Source organism: Danio aesculapii, chromosome 3 (genome assembly GCF_903798145.1).
Source record: "Danio aesculapii chromosome 3, fDanAes4.1, whole genome shotgun sequence".
NCBI classification, from domain to species: Eukaryota; Metazoa; Chordata; class Actinopteri; order Cypriniformes; family Danionidae; genus Danio; species Danio aesculapii.
In genome coordinates, this window is record NC_079437.1 from 33,206,892 (window position 1) to 33,218,008 (window position 11,117).

Below are 11,117 nucleotides of genomic sequence, written 5' to 3' on the forward strand. Positions count from 1 at the left end.
ACACATGGGTATTTTCTAATCGCAGCTTTTTCTGCATGGTTTGTCTGATAATCAACACAGAAATGAAGTGAAATGAAACATTAGATTCCCATCACCATGTTTGACAGTGAGGATGCTGTTTTTGGGGTTGAAGGCTTCTCCTTTTTTCACACCAAATGTCTGCATCATTGTAGCCAAACAATTTCATTTTTGCTGCTGGGTATATCACAGTCCAAAGACATGTGATATAGGTGAATTGGGTAAGCTAAATTGTCCGTTGTATATGAGTGTGTATGGATGTTTCCCAGAGATGGGTTGCAGCTGGAAGGGTATCCACTACGTAAAACATATGCTGGATAAGTTGGTGGTTCATTCCGCTGTAGCGACCCCAGATTAATAAAGGGACTAAGCCGAAAAGAAAATGAATGAATGAAAATTATATTAAAACAACTTTTACTGCTTTTGTTGCAGTAGTGCATCATTTTCATGTTACCATCATTTTTTTAAATATATATTTTAGCTTTTTATACGTTTTAGACAATTTTATGGCTTTGTTATGACAACTAGCTGCTTCTGTAATTTCCTGACCTTATGTGCTGCTGGGTCAACTTCCTGTTAGACGCTTGCCCCGCCTCTGAGGTGATGTCACACCAATGAGGGGATGCATCTTTAATGAAATAGTCTCTCTTACCCTGCTAAGCATTTTTATAACCAGATTTATTGAAGACATGGATGTCAATTGTTCATTCTCTTCATTATACCAGAAACTGTAACTCATATTTTCTGGCATTGTCTGTATACAAAACGGTTATGGTGGAAGGTGTCTAAATTTATAAATGATAAAGTGCGGTCAAATTTTCTTTTATTGTATGAATGTTACTTTTGGTTTTTTAAACTATGATAAGAAGTTGGAAAATGAAGCTTATGTTATAAATCTTTTGATTGTACCTACCAAGTTTCGTATCCTTCAACGTTTTTTTAGTGGTAATTGAAGAACTAAATATTTATATAAATACCATTAAGGAGAGTACAAACAAAAAAAAGCTGTTAAAACCGTGTATTTGTTTACCACTTTTAAATTATTGTGAGTAAGCAATGCCTAGCAATATTTATAATATAATTTTCCTTTATTTGTTATTTTATTTTATTTTACCTTTTGAGTTTTTGTACCTCTATATAATTGTATTATGCTTTTCATTTTTCTGGCATTGTTTTGTATGTGTCGTTCTTGCATTAATAAAAAATAAAATAAAAATTTAATTAAATAGTCTCACAGCTAGGACTCGTAAATAAATAAATAAAATTATCATCAGGCAATAAAAAATATTTCTGTATAGTTTTAGTTATATCCCATTTAACCGTATGTCCCAACCACCCTTAATTCACTCTATATAATTTTGTTTCCATTAAATATTTGCTAATTTGGCCAAATCTGGGACAAGTTTTTTTTTTTTTTTTTTTATAAAGAAATGCACACTAAATGAGTTTCAAATACTCCAAAACTCAGCTCAATGCAAAAATAAACAAATAAATAACATTTTATTAAATGTGAATTGCACCTGGAAGGTTATCCACTGCATAAAACATATGCCAGAGTAATTGGCAGTTCATTCCGCTGTGGCAACCTATGATAAATCAGGAACTAAGCCAAAGAAAATAGAGTAGCCTAAATGTGAATTGCGTGTGTCCTGCAGTTAAGCCTTTCAAACGTCTTTTTCACAACATCACTTAAAGAACTTAAATCTTATCTCTGACCCGTCTAATGCAATTGTCACCAGTAGATGGCGCACGAGTATTAGTTCAAAATTAAGCAGGAACATCATCAAAACTCAGTCTCAAACTCGATTCTTAGGGGCCTCTGCACAATTTTGTTCCAACCCTAATCATACACAGCTGATCCAACTAATCAAGGTGTTCAAGACTACGAGAGACTAGTAAGCAGGTGTTAGTTGAAGGTGGTTGAAGCTAAACTATGCAGAGCTGCCCTCCAGGAATTGAGTTCGAGACCACTGATCTACACTTTATTCGTTCATTCATTCATTCATTCATTCATTCATTCATTCATTCATTCATTCATGAATAACCAATAAATAAATTAATAAATTTCACAAATAATATTAAATTAACTAAAAAAGTAACATTGTTATTTATCAATTGTCCAATTATAATTGTGTCCAATATTGTCTAATTTTAATGTTGTTTATTAAAGCAACACAGAGGCCTAATGTTTGTTATGTAATTTAAAATCGGATCAATATTTTCATTCATTAAGAATATGCCAAATGGTCTATTTTAAATGTGTCTTTGCTCTCCCGTCGACATGCACTAGTCATATTTATTACAGATTATTTTTTTTTATTTTTTTTGCTATATGTAATATGTAGGAGCCCAGCAAACATTGGTCGGACGACGACGTGCTCTCCCCGGCCAAAAGGGGTCGCACCGCGACTGCACCAATGGTGTACTGATGGTCTGAATGCAACGTTCTCACCGGCCAAAAGTGGTCGCGACTGAACGGCACAAATGCACAACACGTTTTAAAATACATTAATATACGTCTGTATGCATTTGTACCTGTCTATATTCTATTAGAGTTGACTGTATTTACAGTTTTATGTACATGTAGTTTAATATATACCCAATCGGTCTTTGTCAGGTGACGTCACCCTCGTAAACACCGAATTGCATTGTGGGACATAGCCGCCATTTGTGTTGTATCCGAGTTAACGTGAGCTGTTGCCTGGGTTTAGCGTCTTTCGCAGAGTAAATACAGTGTTACGTTCTTGTTGTGTTAAGGGCTGTAAGTTAATAGCAAATCACGCGATCGAAAAGGTAAACAAATTATCACGACGACAGATATATTAAATTTCCCACTCAGAAGAAAGGATATTGACAGACTGTAGCAGTGCATGGGGTGCCCTGGCCTGCAGCATTGAGGCGCAAAATATATCTTTTGCTGGCATATCTCCATTTATGCTCTCGACATTTTCACAAAGGTAAGTACGTAGGAATATTTAAGTAACTTTACAATTGGCATTGCTTTAGCTTCAAATGCTTATTTTAGTTTAGTGTAAAACTTTAGTATTGTGGGTAGAACTGCATTTAAATATTAACAAATCAACTTTGTGCATATGGATTTAAGATTGTGATGGAGTTGAGTGGGGAGCCAGAAGTATAGCAATAAAAAGAATTTATAATGCTGTGATAAGGTCAAATATTGATTATGGGTGTATGGTTTATAGTTCTACTAATAAAACATTGCTTAAAAAGATAGAGGTCATACAAAATCAAGCTCTGAAAATATGTTGTGGTGCTTTTAGATCATCTCCAGTTGCATCATTACAAGTTGAAATGGGAGAGATGCCATTAGAACATCGAATGTCACAGCTGAGAATGAGATATTGGATAGGAATAAAAGGACATCTGGAAAACCATCCAGTTAAACGTCTTTTAAAAGATTGCTGGGAGTATGAATACAAAGAAGTGACTAGTTTTGGTTGGGTAATAAGAAAGGAAATAAACAGTTTAGAATGGAAAGATCTGGAAGTTGCTCCCTCTGGTGTTATACCAACAATTCCCCCATGGTTGTTTCCTATGCCATTAGTAGATCTGCAAATTCACGAAATAATTCAAAACAAGGAGATAATTATTCCAACTAATTTAATAGTTCAAGAATATATGCAACAACATTATTTTTCTATATTACAGTTTTTTACAGACGGGTCTAAGAAGCCAAAGGGTGGAAGAACTGCTGCTGCTGTATATATTCCACAATTTAACTTAAAAAATGCAAAGAGATTATCAGATCACGTGTCAGTGTTTACTTCTGAATTGTTACCTATTCTTATAGCACTACAATGGATTGAAGAAGTTCAACCAGAACAAGCAGTAATTTGTACAGACTTAATGGCTGCACTTAATAGCTTTCAAAGTGCCAAATCTGAAGCCAGACAAGATTTAGTATTTGAAATTTTACAAAGTTTATTTAGAATTAGGAAGTTAAGAATAATGGTTTCATTTCTCTGGGTACCGGCACATGTAGGTGTAGATGGGAATGAGGAAGCTGATTTGCTAGCAAAAAACGCTTTAAATAATTTGCAAATAGAAATTAAATTAGCCTTAAGTAAAACAGAAATTAAAAGAATGATTGCAGTTGAGATATATAAGAAATGGCAACAGGTGTGGAACACGGAAACTAAAGGAAGACATTCAGGAATTTGTTGGAAATGAGAGGAAAAGGCACGGATATAGAAAGAAAGATGTCATCATTACAAGATTAAGGATTGCTCATACATCATTAAATTACAGCCTGAATAAAATAGGAAAGCATGAATCAGGGAAGTGTGATAATTGCGGAGAGTTGGAAACAGTTAATCATATAATTTTAGAATGTCCTGCGTATGAAAAAGAGAGGTTTGAGTTTATACAAGAATTAGGGCAGCTGGAAGGTGAGGTAATTTCTTTGAAAGTCTTGCTAGGAAATGGGCTTAGACAATCAAGAATTCAAGAAATGTTAATGAAATATTTGGGAAATATAGGAATAATGCATAGAATTTAGTTTTTATTTATTTTTTTGTTTATTTTGTTATTATTATTTATTATTATTATTATTATATAGTTATTAAATTTATATATAAGTGTTTTCTCTTTACCTCAATTATGCTCAATCCACACTCCAGATCAGTAGGTGGCGGTAATGCACCTATTCGTTGGCTTGCCAAATCGCTATAAAACACCAGAAGAAGAAGACCATAGACCAGGCATGTCCAAAGTCCGGCCCGGGGGCCAAATGCGGCCCGTGGTCAAACTTAATCTGGCCCGCCGCCTCTGTAATAGAATTAATAACTTCTGGCCAGCACATATACTTAATAAGTGCTGTTCCTAAATACTGTTCCTAATTTACCCACTAGAGGCAGGAGCACTCTATGCGACATCACCCCGTGTAACCTTTTACCCCCAATTTTCTAAAATGGCGACAATAAATAAGAAAAGAAAAGTTGACTGCGAGGGTCGACGCTTCAAAGATGGGTGGAAATTGGACTATTTCTTCACAGAAATACGTAACAACTGTGTCTGTCTCATTTACAAAGAGACAGTGGCTGTTTTTAAAGAGTTCAACATCAAGCGACATTACCAAACGAAACACGCTGACATGTATGATAATTTGACAGGGGAGGAACGCAGCAAGAAATTGACACAACTTGAAGCTAGTTTAATCTCACAGCAGCAGTATTTTTCAAGAGCCCGAGAGTCAAATGAGAATGCCACAAAGGCTAGTTACGAGATAGCAACACTGATCGCGAAGCATTGCAAACCTTTCACTGAGGGTGAATTTATCAAAGGCTGCGTGGTGACTATGGTGAAGAAAATATGTCCTGAGAAGCAGCAAGAGTTTGCCAAAGTCTGCCTGGCAAGTAACACCGTGGCACGCAGGATTGAAGAAGTGTCGTCAGACATGAAAAGACAATTGGGAGTCAGAGGAAAGGAGTTTGAATTTTTTTCGCTAGCTTGCGACGAAAGCACAGATGCCTCGGACACTTCACAGTTGCTTATTTTTTTGAGAGGAGTGGACAATGAAATGAACGTTACTGAAGAACTACTTGACCTCCAGAGCCTGAAAGCCCAAACGAAAGGAACAGACTTATTCTCTTCTGTTTGCTCTGCCGTGGATGACATGAAACTCCCGTGGAAGAAAATTTCTGGGATTATTACGGATGGCGCACCATCCATGGCTGGCGAACGAAGTGGATTAGCAACACTAATATGCAACAAAGTAAGTGAAGAAGGGGGTCAAGCTGTAAAACTCCATTGCATCATTCATCAGCAAGTTCTGTGTGCCAAACATCTCCAATACGAACATGTTATGAAACCGGTGATAAAGGCTATTAACTATATCCGCTCCAGAGCGCTATTCCACCGCCAGTTTCAACAGTTTTTAAGCAAGATTCATGCAGAATATGGAGATGTTGTCTATTTCACTGACGTGCGATGGCTCAGTCGCGCTTCTACTCTCTTAGGCAGCAAATCAGTGAGTTTTTGGCTGAAAAGGGACAACCTATGCAAGAACTAAGTGACCCCATGTGGCTAGCTGATTTGGGCTTTCTAGTTGATATCACAAAGCACCTTAATGTCCTTAACACCAGGGACCAGACGTAGTCATAAGCCAACTATATTCACACATCAAAGCCTTTGGAACCAAGCTCAAACTGTTTGAAAGACACCTGTCGCAGACCCATCCCAATACTGCACATTTTTCAGCGCTGCAAGAAATCATGGCCAGATTCCCAGAGAGCAATGTCAATGCGCAAACGAAGAGGTACGCATCAGATATTAAATCTTTGGCTGAAGAGTTCACACGACGCTTTCGGGATTTTGCAGCTATTGAGAAGGATATCGCTCTCTTTTCCTCACCTTTCTCCGTGGACACAGATAATGTTCCAGACCATTTACAGCTGGAGCTCATTGAGCTGCAGTGTGACGCCGAGAGCCACAGTCGGCACCAGCAACTTTCTCTCGCCAACTTTTACCGACAGCTGGATAAAGGCAGGTTTCAAGAGATTCGAGAGTTTGCTAAGAAAATGCTGAGCTTGTTTGGGTCGATGTATTTGTGTGAGAAGACATTCTCGGTTATGAACTTAAATAAGAGTCGTGTGAGGACACGGCTCACAGACTCTCACCTGCGAGACATCTTGCGCATCAATACCTCTGCCTTTGAGCCAGACCTGGCAGTTGTGCTGCAGTACAGATCTCAGTATCACCCGTCACATTAATGCAGGCAAGTCATTTGTCATTTAAATAACTCTGACTTAATTTTGTTTTGTTCAGTCACAAATTCAGACAAGTTGTCAGTTTTCAGTCCAGAATAAACCGTTCAATCAACATTTATATTTGATGATATGTCATATATCAAATTAGTCCTGCACTTGTGGATAATCGTTTCTGTTATTCAAAAATTCTGTGAACATTGAACTCCCATGATAATATAATTCATGTTCAAATGAACCAAAATACATGTTTGATTGTTAAAATGAAAATAAAAAGAAAATGTAAAACACAGGATGGCTTGCTAAACTGTGTTTAAATATATTGTTGCTTTATGTAATGAACGTCAGCAAGGTCGGCCCCCCCACATTTTACAACATCAAATCCGGCCCCCTGTGCAAAAAGTTTGGACACCCTTGCCATAGAGTGTAACGCAAGAGAGATACATGTCGCCCCAAAAAAGGTAAAACTGGAGAAGTACAAGAAAATCGAGAGTACACAAGAGTAATAAACTAAACAAAGATGCCAGGGATCGTCATTTTGATAAACTGTCTTACATTCAGGATATAGATCCGTTTGAATTTACTGCAAACCACCGGAGTGCGCTGCCGCCCACCCATTGCTGACATGTCAAACTGTATATCATCATTGTCTTAATATACGTTGTTTTAGTTTAAACACCATTAAACCACAGTAAGTATTTCTAATTATGTATTGCAGTTTTTCGTTTTATTTCATTAGTTACAACAATATTTACATTAACAAACTATTGGAAAGATGTTTGAATCCAAAATATTTTACAAATATGAACAATAAATGTAATAAAAGCAACAGAACAAAACATGCAAATACTATTATGATTTTATTTAGTCAAATACATTGAGTTCATAGAGAACAACAAAAAAAACATTAAATAAAAATAATACACCCAAATATTAAGATATGTTGAACACAAATACAGATATTATGATGAAAGCTGAAAACCTGTAACCATTGACTTCCATTGTATTTGTTGGTTTTCCTACAATGGAGTCAGTGGTTACAGATTTTCAGCCTTCGTCATATCTTTATTAGTGTAAAGAGAAAAAAATAACCTCCTAAAGGTTTAGAACCACTTGATGGCAAGTAAATAGTAAGGCACATTAAATTTGTGAGTGAAATATATATTCAGTTTAAACTACTGATTGATCTAATGTTTAACTTTGAGCAAAAGCACTCGTCTCAGTTCTCTAAAGGATAATTTAGTTCAAGTAATAACTGCTTACCTTGTGTTTGATGTACCAGTTTTGTTATTGTGAAGAACAATAAAGAGTTAAGAACAAATTTTAAGTCATCCTCCATTTATTTACATTCATACACATGATATTTTTATTCAGGCACTGAGGGAAAAGTCATTTCTGGAGGAATGCATCATATTGTTTACATGAGACAGGATGAAACATCAGCTAAACACACTCATACACAGTGAAAAACACAAAGTTACAAACATGTGCAGGAATTTGCAAAGAATGCATCAATTAAGCACAGAATGCATTTATACACCTGGGCTTTTAACTCTTATTGACAACTACAGCTCTTCTACACAGTTGGACATTGGTTTGTTTGTGCACAACAGACAGTTACAATCCTATGCTGTAATGTGACATCTTCACCTTCACAAGGCAGTATCATGTTGATGGGTCAGTGCTTGTTATTAAGATTGTGTTTTTTTACTGTTTGGTACTTGAGCATCATTCTTGTCACAAAATCCATCAGACATCCTGTATTCTTCAAGTTCACACAGTAGCTGTCAGTTCTCCTCCAACAGGCGGTTTACTTCTACACATCTGTCCATACACAATTCACACTCAGTTTGTCTCGGCTACCTCCTTAGTGTTGAGTGTCTTCTCATCAGTGTCTATCTTCAACCTCACGTGTCTCCTCCTCTGCATGTTGTTCATCCACATCTTCAGCTGACTGCAGAGTTGGTTTTCTTTCCCTCCTCTTAGTTTGTCTTGCAGAGTGTGCAGTGTCTGTCTGTGTAGTATCTGTGTGGCCCAAATGTAGAGATGGTGCTCAGTCTGGGTCAGTCTCCATCATCTTATATGCAGGTTGGCTGGCAATGACAAAGTTAGAAATATGTATATACAGCAAAAATATTACACATAGAAAAAATAAGTAAAAATAAATGTACTATAATGCTACATGCATGGAAATATGACAGTTTGAGCATAAGAAACCTTAATTGAAATTTGAACCTTTAAAACATTAACTCCCAAAAAGAACATTTACTGATAATTTACTCATCTCTTTCTCATCCAATATATATATATATATATTTTTTTAAACTGCAGTTTTATGAAGCTACAGTCTGAAGGTTTAAAATATTTCATGTAATGTTTTCAACAAAAATCTATATTTGTTCTAGAAAAAGGACAGTTGAAAATGTACTCTAACAGGGGGTGAGTAAATCAGCAAATGCAAGTTGTAACTAAGATTTAAAAAGTATTTATAATATTTTAACAACCAGTTACTTTACAATCTGAAATCCATAGGCACTAAGTTGATTCGTTTATATTTAAATGCAGTTCTACCCCCAAAACTAAAGTGTTATATTGAATTAAAATAAGTATTTGACGCTCAAGCAATGACAATTGTAAAGTTACTTAAATATTCTTACGTACTTACCTTGACGCGGCAGAAACATGAAGGGTCCCGAATCGTCGCAAACGGCGTTGTGTGTACACTGATAGAAACCTATTTTTAGAATTCGAAAATGCATGGCGCGGCGCTTCTGGTGTGCGACCTGCAGGCAAGTTTGTTATTTTATTTCCAGTGGAGAGATGCGCACATGAGGCAACACGCTTGTACTTTTCCAGCTGCACCTAGTTAAGAACACAGGGAGCTTCTGTGATCGTGAGAAATGCAAATGGCTGAAGTATAAGGTGGACGCAATGAAAAGTACACATGTTTGCAAACCTACCTAAAGATACAAATAATAATTCCGATTAGAGCGATAATGTGGAGAATATTGATCTTGTGTTGAGCCCAATGAGCCTTGCATCTAAAAATAGAGCAAGGATGTTGCCTCAGTAATATCGCTTTGACTCACGCTGAAAATGGCGGACGTGAATCAGCAAACTGAGAATATGATGACGCGCCTGTCAATCAATATTGGTGGGCGGGAGGAACGCACTCCTACGTCAAGTTGCGGTCGCTCTGAAAACCGATCCAATTGGTCCACCGTTTTTATGTTGTTAAATTGAAAAAAAAAAAAAAAATCTTTGGGTGTGTTTATATCACCCCAATATGACGCTCTATACACTATACCTACACACATGTCTGTCCAAACAGCTTGAAAAGTAGATTTTTTTACCATAGGTGCTCTTTAAGAGAATAACTCTTTAGTTAGAATAATAATTAGACCTTTAAAAGCTGTATTTTATAATCCATTTGTGATTAGATTTTTAAACGTCTATAGAATACATCAATACACAAAGTAGTTTTTATACCTGTGGTGAATATTGTGATATTATTACTGCATATCCTGATAAAAGCTTTAGTAAATATTTGCAACTAGAAATGTTAACATCATCATAAGCCTGATGTTAGCTATTGCTCTGTTACAGTAATTGCCAATGTGGACTCCAGCATGTCTACATGTTCTGTCAAGAGACTGGATTCTGAGAGCGAGCTCCTGTGAAGTGTCCATCAAAGCTAAAGAGAAGAATTGGGTCAGCGTAAGTTTGAAATGTGACAAAATGTGTATCTCTGTCTGTCTAGAAGTATTGCTCTGACTGTGATTTTTTTTGGTGTCACATTTAGGTTCAGCAACTGTCCAGAGTTGATGGATGTTCTGTTTAAGCCTGAGTAAAAATGTTATGAACAGGTATATATTTATCTTACATTGTTTGTGTTTATTTCTGCATATTATTACCGGAAAATATATTATACTACCCCAACAATTAACCCAGTCTTTGATATTATGTAAACTATAGATTTCATCTGTTATTCCTCATTGTATATCTCCTTATAGACATGCCTGTTTTAATGTTCAGATGATTTTAAAATGTTTGTACAGATTGAGGCTGTCAGCCAGACTAGAAATATTCATTTAAATTGCAATTTCAGTGTAAGCCATGAATGACGTAATGACGTAAAAGACGTCGGTTGGATTTTCATTTTGGTACTACTTTTCAACCATGATGGGACATGACAGAGGGTTGTCTTTTCAACGGTAATCGGACGTCCAAATGTGCTGGGTTGTTGCAGGCTACAATCTTAAATTTGAACACTTCTAAGAACCGTCATCAACATTAATGCAGTTTCACTTCTGCAGGTGGAAGAAAAAAGGGGAAGAAACCGATGCCCCAAATACCTAGTTGCTTTCGAATAGA

General features: G+C 36.3%; 1 long non-coding RNA gene across 1 annotated transcript; it reads left to right on the forward strand.

Moving 5' to 3' along the window:
* The first annotated feature begins 2,707 nt into the window (after positions 1-2,707).
* Positions 2,708-10,639, forward strand: LOC130221343 (uncharacterized). Its single transcript, XR_008836278.1, has 3 exons — positions 2,708-2,975; positions 10,350-10,460; positions 10,546-10,639. It is a non-coding gene; the product is annotated as an uncharacterized LOC130221343 (long non-coding RNA).
* Positions 10,640-11,117: the final 478 nt, after the last annotated feature.